Source organism: Siniperca chuatsi, linkage group LG3, assembly GCF_020085105.1.
Source record: "Siniperca chuatsi isolate FFG_IHB_CAS linkage group LG3, ASM2008510v1, whole genome shotgun sequence".
NCBI lineage: Eukaryota > Metazoa > Chordata > Actinopteri > Centrarchiformes > Sinipercidae > Siniperca > Siniperca chuatsi.
Genome location: NC_058044.1, coordinates 20213000 through 20222012, shown reverse-complemented (window position 1 = coordinate 20222012; position 9013 = coordinate 20213000). Strand labels below are relative to the sequence as shown.

General features: G+C 40.1%; 1 long non-coding RNA gene across 1 annotated transcript; it reads right to left on the bottom strand.

Moving 5' to 3' along the window:
• Nucleotides 1–760: 760 nt before the first annotated feature.
• LOC122873814 lies at nucleotides 761–3228 on the bottom strand. The gene is made up of 4 exons (XR_006377518.1): nucleotides 2949–3228; nucleotides 2810–2854; nucleotides 907–1003; nucleotides 761–773 (listed from the first exon to the last, which is right to left on the bottom strand). It is a non-coding gene; the product is annotated as an uncharacterized LOC122873814 (long non-coding RNA).
• Nucleotides 3229–9013: the final 5785 nt, after the last annotated feature.

Genomic DNA, 9013 nt, shown 5'->3' with positions numbered 1-9013 from the left:
AGTGTTTCTGATGAATGGAAAATGTTTCAACCGGCATTGTGTTATAAAAACTAGAGGATGCCAGTGGGAAGTGCACAGGTTTGGTCAGAATAATGCAAGCCTTACCTGTTGAACGTGTGCCTATTGAGTCTGATCTTTCAACGCTGCCTAAATATATCTGTGGAGAGACAAAACACATTCATGTTTTAGACTAAAGGTGGTTTCAGTGTTACGTGAGCAAGATGTTCCTCAATTGTGCTGTTGTTATTAGTGTGTAGACTGGTGTTTTATTAAAGTCATACCAAAATATGGCAGATGTTTTAACCTGAACATGAAATGACAGAGACACTTGGAATGTGGGTGGATAAAATAACAGAAACGCTTTCAATGCTGTCCAATTTGAACTAAACTCCATTAGAGGATTTATTTCAGGACTGTTGGACTGCATTAGATTCTGCAAGGATATACTGTATATATAATATATAAACTGGTGTAAATAAAAACTACAACAGGCCGACTATCCAATTTTCTGTCACTAAGACAATGAGGAATGACTGCTGTAATTAGCTTCAACATCAAATAAATAGCTCGACATATTTAGATTCTTATACATGTGCCCCCAAGAAGATTTATTAAAGACTCTATTGTTTAGTGTTGGTGCTGTCAGACCAGATAAGAGCAACACCAGACCTTTTTTAACGAGTAGATGAAATTTGAGATGTGGTTGATGAGTCACAGATCCTGTCAACACTGCACAATCAAAACGGTTCCGCACTGCCACTGAAGAGGAAGACCTGCAAAGAACGGATTGCCCTCTGACAAATTTGTTGAAAAAAGCTGTGGGTCGACTCTGACATCCCAGATTGTCACAATAACAGCAAAAAGTGACTGGTGACACAAGAAAACAGTGTGTTTATCATTGTTTACCTGAGGCGGACGCCTGGTAAGACACGAGCCTCACTTCTCAGAGTCTTTGCTGCTCTGCACACACGGCTCCTCCTCCTCCCCCGAGTCTTTTGGAAAGCTGAGAGGAGGAAGAGATGGAGGTGAGGAGGAGGTCAGAATGGGCAGAACTGCGAGTTATACTCAATCTAAGATTATAATGAATTAGGTGAAGGAGAGAATGATGAGAAACATTTGGTGATGAGTGAAGTGATGATGGTGGGATAACTATTGCCATTCCAAGTCAGAGAAAGTAATCTGCTGTCCAACAGAGAGAGTGGGGTTATGTGTCACACAGTCTCAGAAAAACAGAGGAGTGCTGGTCAGCGTGTGTGTGTGTGTGTGTGTGTGTGTGTGTGTGTGTGTGTGTGTGTGTGTGTGTGATTCATTTTTTTGTGGCATCTCTTCAACAAATCCTCCTAATGATTTGAATATAAATGCAGAGTGGAAATGATCCTGTTTTGAGGCGGTTTATTCTACACTTTCTGGACCAACAGTCATGTTATTACTGCAGTTTGTAAAGCGGTGCAGCTAGCTGGAACAATTACGCAGTGAGTGTACACAAAACAAATTGGATTCCCTGATGATGTCTTTTAATCCTGTCAAGAAAAGAAATGAGTGCTGCTGAACAATTGGTTTTTTTCCCCCATTTTCTAAACATCCACTGGTTTAAATTCATTGCACTGTAAAAACAAGTTGCGGAAATGTGAAACTTGCTTGAAATACTGTAGTTAACATCTTAACAGTTAACATCTGATTTATTATTATCAGTGTTATATTGTTTCATAGTAATTAGAGCCTGACCTGTTTCAGCCAATATAGGCGTATATGTCAGAAATGCCAAAGATGTGTTTAAAGTAGTTTAGAAACAGTGTCTCCACTTCACAGATTGTCCACCAGAGAGCACTGATAACTTTAATTTTAGCCATGCTAGCTGGATGGCCGGTCCACCACTTCGGTCCAGACTGAAATATTTCAACAACGATTAGATTCCTCAGCAGAGCAAAACTTTAATTTGTCTAATCTTTTGGTTTATGACGAAATACCTGCAAAACTAATGACATTTCTAGTTGTCATGCTAGATGCTAGATGGTGAACGTGGTAAACATTATATCTGCTAAAACATCAGCATGTTAGCATTGTCACTGTGAGCATGTTGGCATGCTGATGTTAGCATTTAGCTCAAAACAGCACTGTGCCTCACAGAGCGGCTAGCATAGCTGTAGACTCTTGTTCAACTGTAAAACATCCCACTCAATGCATACTGTATCTTGGTCAATGTAAGGGATCCATATAAAAATGTTTGTGTCTGTTATGTGTTTCTGAACAAAAATGAACATCGGCTGATACGTCGTTAGCAGATTTTTTTAAACTATCAAGTATTGATATTGTCTCAAAAACACAGTTTCAGGCAATAATTGTAAAAACAAGTGCAGACTAATCAAATTAGTAAGAATAAAACAGACATGACTTTTGTTACAATAGATTAACACCCAAGCAAGTTTCAAGAGTCTGCAAGTTGACCGTCACTTCGTAGTGAAATGAATGGAAACAAGTTGCTGACTAGAGGTCTGGAAAAGCACAATGAAAAGCGTAAAACATTAGAACATACTTCATTATGTATGATCTGTGGTAAAGGGGCTAAATATGGCAAAAGAAATGAAAGGTGTTGACAATGACCATGTTGCACATTCGCTCAGTAGAACATTTTGCAAAATGCTGGTAAACATTTTACAGGTATGTTTAATGTCGTATCACAATTAAGTGTTGGCATTTATGTAAAACAACCTTCACAGAGGGCATCTTAACCCAGCATCAGACTTTTGAGTCTGTCAGTGTTACTGGGTCTTTCAATTTAAGATTCTTGGCATTTGCAATCAGTATTTACCAGTTTCTCGTCAGCTCAGAATAGCATCCAGCTGTCGGAGATTCCCTACAGAGACAAAACAGTCACTATGGGGCTGACTAACCGAGAAAGACAAAAACATTTCACAGTAATCAGAGCTTGTTTCCCAGCACACCGTCACCTTGGTATCAATTCGAGTCCCAAACCGTGGTGTCTTTCACACCACATAATTGCTTTATTCGTCCGTAGATGTCCAACGTCGTAATGAGCTAAAGATCCAAGGAATGACCCGGCCTGGGGGATGAGCATCTGAAGGCAAGAAGGGTTCTTGGAAAATGACTCATGTAGTGGTCTCTACTTTGTCATGCTCTGGCATTAGCCATGGATCTCCAACTGAGGCGCCGCACCTCATTACACATAATTGTGTGGAGAGATCAATATCTAACAACCTGAGGATGATGACATCTAAAGCAATTTATTCTCAAACATTATGAAGATCCCCTGAAGAGAGCAAAACCATTTCACTGTATTTAAAGATAAATTAAAGAGTTAAACATAAAGCTTTTAACCTGAACCTGCAGTTGCTAAGTGGTCAAATCTGGACCAGATAGAAGCTGCACGGATGTTTTTAACAGTGCTTATGCCAGTACTGTAGAAGGCCAGAGAGGACAGGTGTAAAGATTTTAAAGATAAAGAGTTTTTGGTCCAGAAATAACAAGGTTGTTTCTTCAGATCACAAAATAATACTGAGGGGGGCTGTTTCAAAGAAAGGGTATGCAACAAGGCTTTCTGAAATTTGGATTAGAATTAAACAAGATTAATTTCAACCATGTCGTATGTTAGTCCTAATTAGTGAGAGCATATGCTCACAGCACTGCCCTGAGTGTGCTCATTAAAGCTTGAATGTATCACAAAATGGCCAAAATTTTGTGATAATTTCGTGTGGGTGGGGGTGGGGGGGTTACATGGATGTGACAAGCTCTCCACAAATCATTTTCATTGATTTTTTATAAAATGAAAAAGGCTGTGCTGCAAATTTGTCCTACAAAAAGACAGGACAAGTGTTAATACTTGCTCCCAAAATACTAAAGTACCCCTGAGATGACCAGGAGGGCTCAGAATTTATATGAACCATCTGCCTCTCTCTCTGAAGTGGCCAACAGACCAACAAAAGATAGGGGTAGTAACCAGGGCCATAGCTACCACTGAGGACACCCAGGTCATGTCCTTGGTAAAATCTTTTTAATTTATAATGGTATGAAGACCTGAAGTTTAAATTTTATGATGATTTTTGAGAATATTTCAGATTCAATTTGACTGTTTTTAGGCAAACAATAAAATAAATGAACAAAGCATAATGTAGGGAGAAAACATTTATAGAAAATATCACTGAACAGTGAAATGAATAAATAAAATGTATTGATTTAATTAAAAAATAAATTTTACAGAGTTTGGTTGGCGGCTCAACAAAAATGTCTTAGGTGGGTGGAGTTCTGCTGGGGGTATATGACCTACAACTTCAATAGTAATCATACATTTAATCATAATTAAGTAAAAGTATTACTTACTGCATCTGCAATAACCTCCAGTACATATTTCCACAGTGAATGGAAGCATGACCAGTTAAACAAAATACTCAGGTAAGTTCAGCTTTTATTACAAAGAGGTTACTGGTTCAAAACTAAGTCATGTATTCAGACAGTCAAGTCTCCAGTCTACAGCTCTGTCATAAAGTGTTGCCTTAAGGGTCCTAATTTACAGGTTTTATATGAAACTGAATGAACTTAATTATTTTAAATTATATCAGCACCAAAACCCCGCCCTGCTTAGATAAAGGTTTACTTACGTCTTGACTCGGCTAGTGAAATGCTGGCGCAGTACTAGAGCCAGAGTGGAGAGAAACATGATAGTGGTGCACATGGTCCACAGAGCCCAGCACCCTGCAGCCAAAGAGACAGCAGGGTCAACATGAACCGTCCATAGTGAATCCGCTCAGCACAGCCGAGGAGACCTATTTGTCTCTCCCTCACTCTGCCTGCCTGACTGGATCAGGAACATTGGGGGATTAGTCAATCCCAGATTAGAAAATATGTCATGGTGCATTATTGAGGCACAGCACTGCTGCACACCTAAGCTATGTTGTGATGTGTGTGCACTTACTGTGCATGATTCAGACATTTACTGCATAATCTCCAATGAAAAGCACCTTCCCTTAGGCTTTTTTTGACAGAGCCACCTTAGAGATTTTTGCATCTTTTTCTGTCATTTACCATATCTTCCTGCTGTAACATTTCCTGTTATGCCAGATCTTAATGTGCCTTCATCGCCAAGCAGTTGTCCCCAGGTTTTCCTGCTGGGCCCCTAGTCACCTGCCTGTACATCTGTCCCTCATTCCCCTAATCATCCACCTAATGTTATATACTCTAGTCCACCTACAGTTCTTATTTGCCGGACTGTCTGGTGTGCTACTCAGCCTCAACCTCGGCATGCTAACATGCTGACAACGACAAAACTAACAGGGAGATGTTAAGCAGGTTTAATGTTTACCATGTTCACCATCTTGGTTTAGCATATTAGCATGCTGAGGATGATGGGAATGTCATTAGTTTTGCAGGTATTTGGTCATAAACCAAAAGAATGGACACATTTTTGAATTTTGACCTCATGGGGGCACTAGAGTAAAAATTCAGGGGATCGCCAAAGTCATTAGGAGACATTGTCTGTGGACCACGAATGTCTGTACAAATTTTGTGCCAATCCATCTTATAGGTGTTGAGACATTGCATAGGATAAGTGAAAACTTTGAGCTGCTGGTGGCGCTAGATAAAAAGTCTGGTGATCACCGAGGTCACTGAGATTCACCCTCTGGGCACCAGGAATGTGCTGCTCATATGCTCTCTGACAAAGTATTCCCATGTTGTGAATCTGTGAATAATTGAGAATCACCTGCTGTAGCATTTTAAGCCACATTACAAGCTGTATCCCACTCAGATACATGACGACCATTGTTAAGCGGAACAACAACAACCTGGTGACATAATGAAGAATGTCTTAAAGACACAGACTGGCTCCAAATACACACAAAATGGTCACACCACACACACAAATCAAATCCTAAGCCTCCCCATTCTCTGTCTCATTAGGCTGAAGTTATATTTCTTGCAGACAGCAGGACGTGGATATTCTCAACCAGTGATGACATTCCCTGCAACGGCATCTGTGACTCTGCTGTCACTGCTCTGTCATGAAACCTCTGGTGCAAGGACGGCAGACAGATAGAAGTTCACACAAGTGGTTGTCAGGGATGTCAAGTTGCAGCGGTGTGGCTGTGCATCTAATCTGCAGCTTTGAGACAAGCTCATGCCGCTTAATTGGAAAATTCTTCAGGCCTCCTCTCCAGCTTTGTGTTGATGGAGAGCTGCACAGACTCACCAATGCCTAAAAATCAGGGGGTTTAAGTGTCACAGAGCTGTTATTTGTGTTGACCTGCAAGTGCTGGCTGGCTCAGGCCTTGTTTGACTGAAAGAATTAAGGGATTTATTGGGGCAAATTTACAAGCATTTTGAGCATTTAGCTCCTGGGTTCCTAAATTTCGGGAATTGTATTTAAATTGAACAAATATATGGACGATGTGTGCTACAATAAACCTGCTATTAAACTCTGTTTGCTGGATACATTTGTAGCCATTGTAGCTAGTGACATGGATCTAAAGATGGCAATGTCAGTCTGTCTGTAGATCGGTCAGTCCACCACTTCGGTCCAGACTGAAATATCAGATGGATTGTTGTGACATTTGGGACAGACATTAATGGTCCCCAGAGGTTGAACCACACTGACTCTGATGACCCCCTGACTTTTCCTCTAATCTGGTCAAAATTTGTCTAATACTTTGGTTTACCAAATACCTGCAAAACTTCCCATTGCATTCCCATCAGCCTCAGCTGTACTTTGCATTTAGTTCTATTTAGCAAATTTGAGCATCCTAAACTAATATGGTGAACATGTTTAACATTATACCTATTTAGAATCATCATGTTAGCATTGTCATTGTGAGCATGTTAATATGCTGACAAAGCACCCCTGTGCCTCAATACAGTGGGTTTGTCACTACAAACAACCTCTTTCACTTTATATGTGGTCATTTGACCCATTTTTGATATAAAAATATTGATTAGTGCAGTTAATGAAAACTCACTTATTAGACGTATTGCAGTTGAAATACATGGATCAGTGGAATCACAGTAGTGAACATACTAGTGAAAGTTTTCCATCCTACCTGTATACCTCCTGCCACTAGTAATAAAAAGCTTGTGAATCCCCAGATTTGATTTCTTACCAAGTTATACTCCTCTATCAGTTAATATATAGATTAACTGGTTAATCCGAATAATCACCTGCTTCCCGAGACAGATGTGTGTGACAGATGTGTCTGCACGCACACATGATTAAATGATAAATGTCAAAGCATCTAAAGGGTTAAGCAGCTGAAGTCAGGATATTTCTCCCTAATATTTTTAGCTTCTGAGTAATGGAGCCTGTCGTGCTCCTCGAAGTCAACCTATTATTAGCCTCTGCGTGTTTCCAGAGGGTAAAGTAGAGTTCGTCCAGGTGTGTTTGTGCATCAGTTCAGGGATGTGATGAGCCCATGTTACCAGAGCTCTCCGGAAATGACAATATCTGGCAGTGGGAAAATGTGTCGCCATGGTGACTAGTCAGTGCCCTGTTGACCACGCTGTGCACGACAGAGACACTCACGGGAGAATGACTCTCATGATGTGGTTTACCTGCTTTACCTATTCCTATTACTCAAGCCAGGCAGCAATTTCCTGAACATTATACTGATTCCTTTAGGCGATAAGTACATTTTCAACCAAACCATTACATGGTTACCTAGTGTGAAAAATGCTGAAATCGTAAATAAATGAAATGACCCTGAAATACAGCATCTATGAATTCCTTTTACGAAAAGCAAGAAGAAAATATTAAAAACTCTTCCCTGCATTCAGACAGCAGATATAACAAAGTCTTCTTTGATGATCAGATGTACGATTTGAATAAAGTACTGTATGGATTTGAAAAATGAGCGTCTTCCTCTCTGCATGAACCTCCCACCGGAGCCTTAGATAGAGTCTCGCCTGGAGCATCAAACAGCGAACAGGCAACCATTAATCATTGATTAAGAACATTTACATCTCATTCCATTTAATTATCTCTTTATCTCCTGAAACAGTGGGACTGCCAAGTAGAGTATCTGCACTGACTACCTGCAGGCAGGAGATATGTGCTGCGCTGGGTTATCTGGATCAAGTTCACCTTTGGCTAAGGAGAAAAAAAAAGAAATTTCCAAACCAGGATTAGACTGGAAAGACAGAAAAGAAAGATGCTGATATGTCCTTGAAGAGCAGAATCCTTTTAACAGAAAGAACACGTAGAAAACCATACATTCTCCTTAGTTTCTGCTGTTAGTCTGCACTAACACAAGAAAGTGGAACAAGTCACACCAGTTCTCAGATCTTTGCACCGTCTTCATGCTTTAAAAATACTACTGGTTTATAAAGCACTGACTGGTTCAGGGCTAAAATACACATCTGTTGCTACGTTATGAACCATCCAGACCTCCCAAGGAAAAGCAGCATTCATTTTCTGAGCTCCACATATCTGCAACACTCTCCAACTCTCCTATTCCATCAGCTTTTGGCTTTTTAAACAAAATGAGATTTGGCCTGTGACTAGCTGTGTTTTGCGCTGCTCAACCTGCAGAGCAAATTGCTGCAGTATCATTACAGTTTTTATTTCCTAACACAAAAAGTAAAAAGATTCAAATGTCAGTTCGACTTTAACCTCATTTTAACTCCTTGCTGTGTGTCTGTTTTCAAAGACAGAAACACATTAACACACTTTAAGAGTTAAGGAACTCATTTTAGCCTGATCTCTGTTACTGGAAATCCTACTCTTGCCTTCGGTGCAAGTCATTCTAGATAAAAAATGTGAGTCAAATGTAGAAATGCAAACAGTGTTTTTCCAGGTGATGTAACCTGGAGGTAACATTTTCTGGTGAGCATGGACTAGCAGTTAGAGCTAACAGCCAATTGCCTTTGAATAGACGTTATGTTGCTTGTGTGCCCATCATTTCACCAGTGATATTTCTGAACTAGTGAAGCACTAAACTAGCATTACAGGATGCTAGAAGTCACATCTGGATCATCTAATGTATTCTTAAAAAAAGCCTCATTGGACAAACAGAGA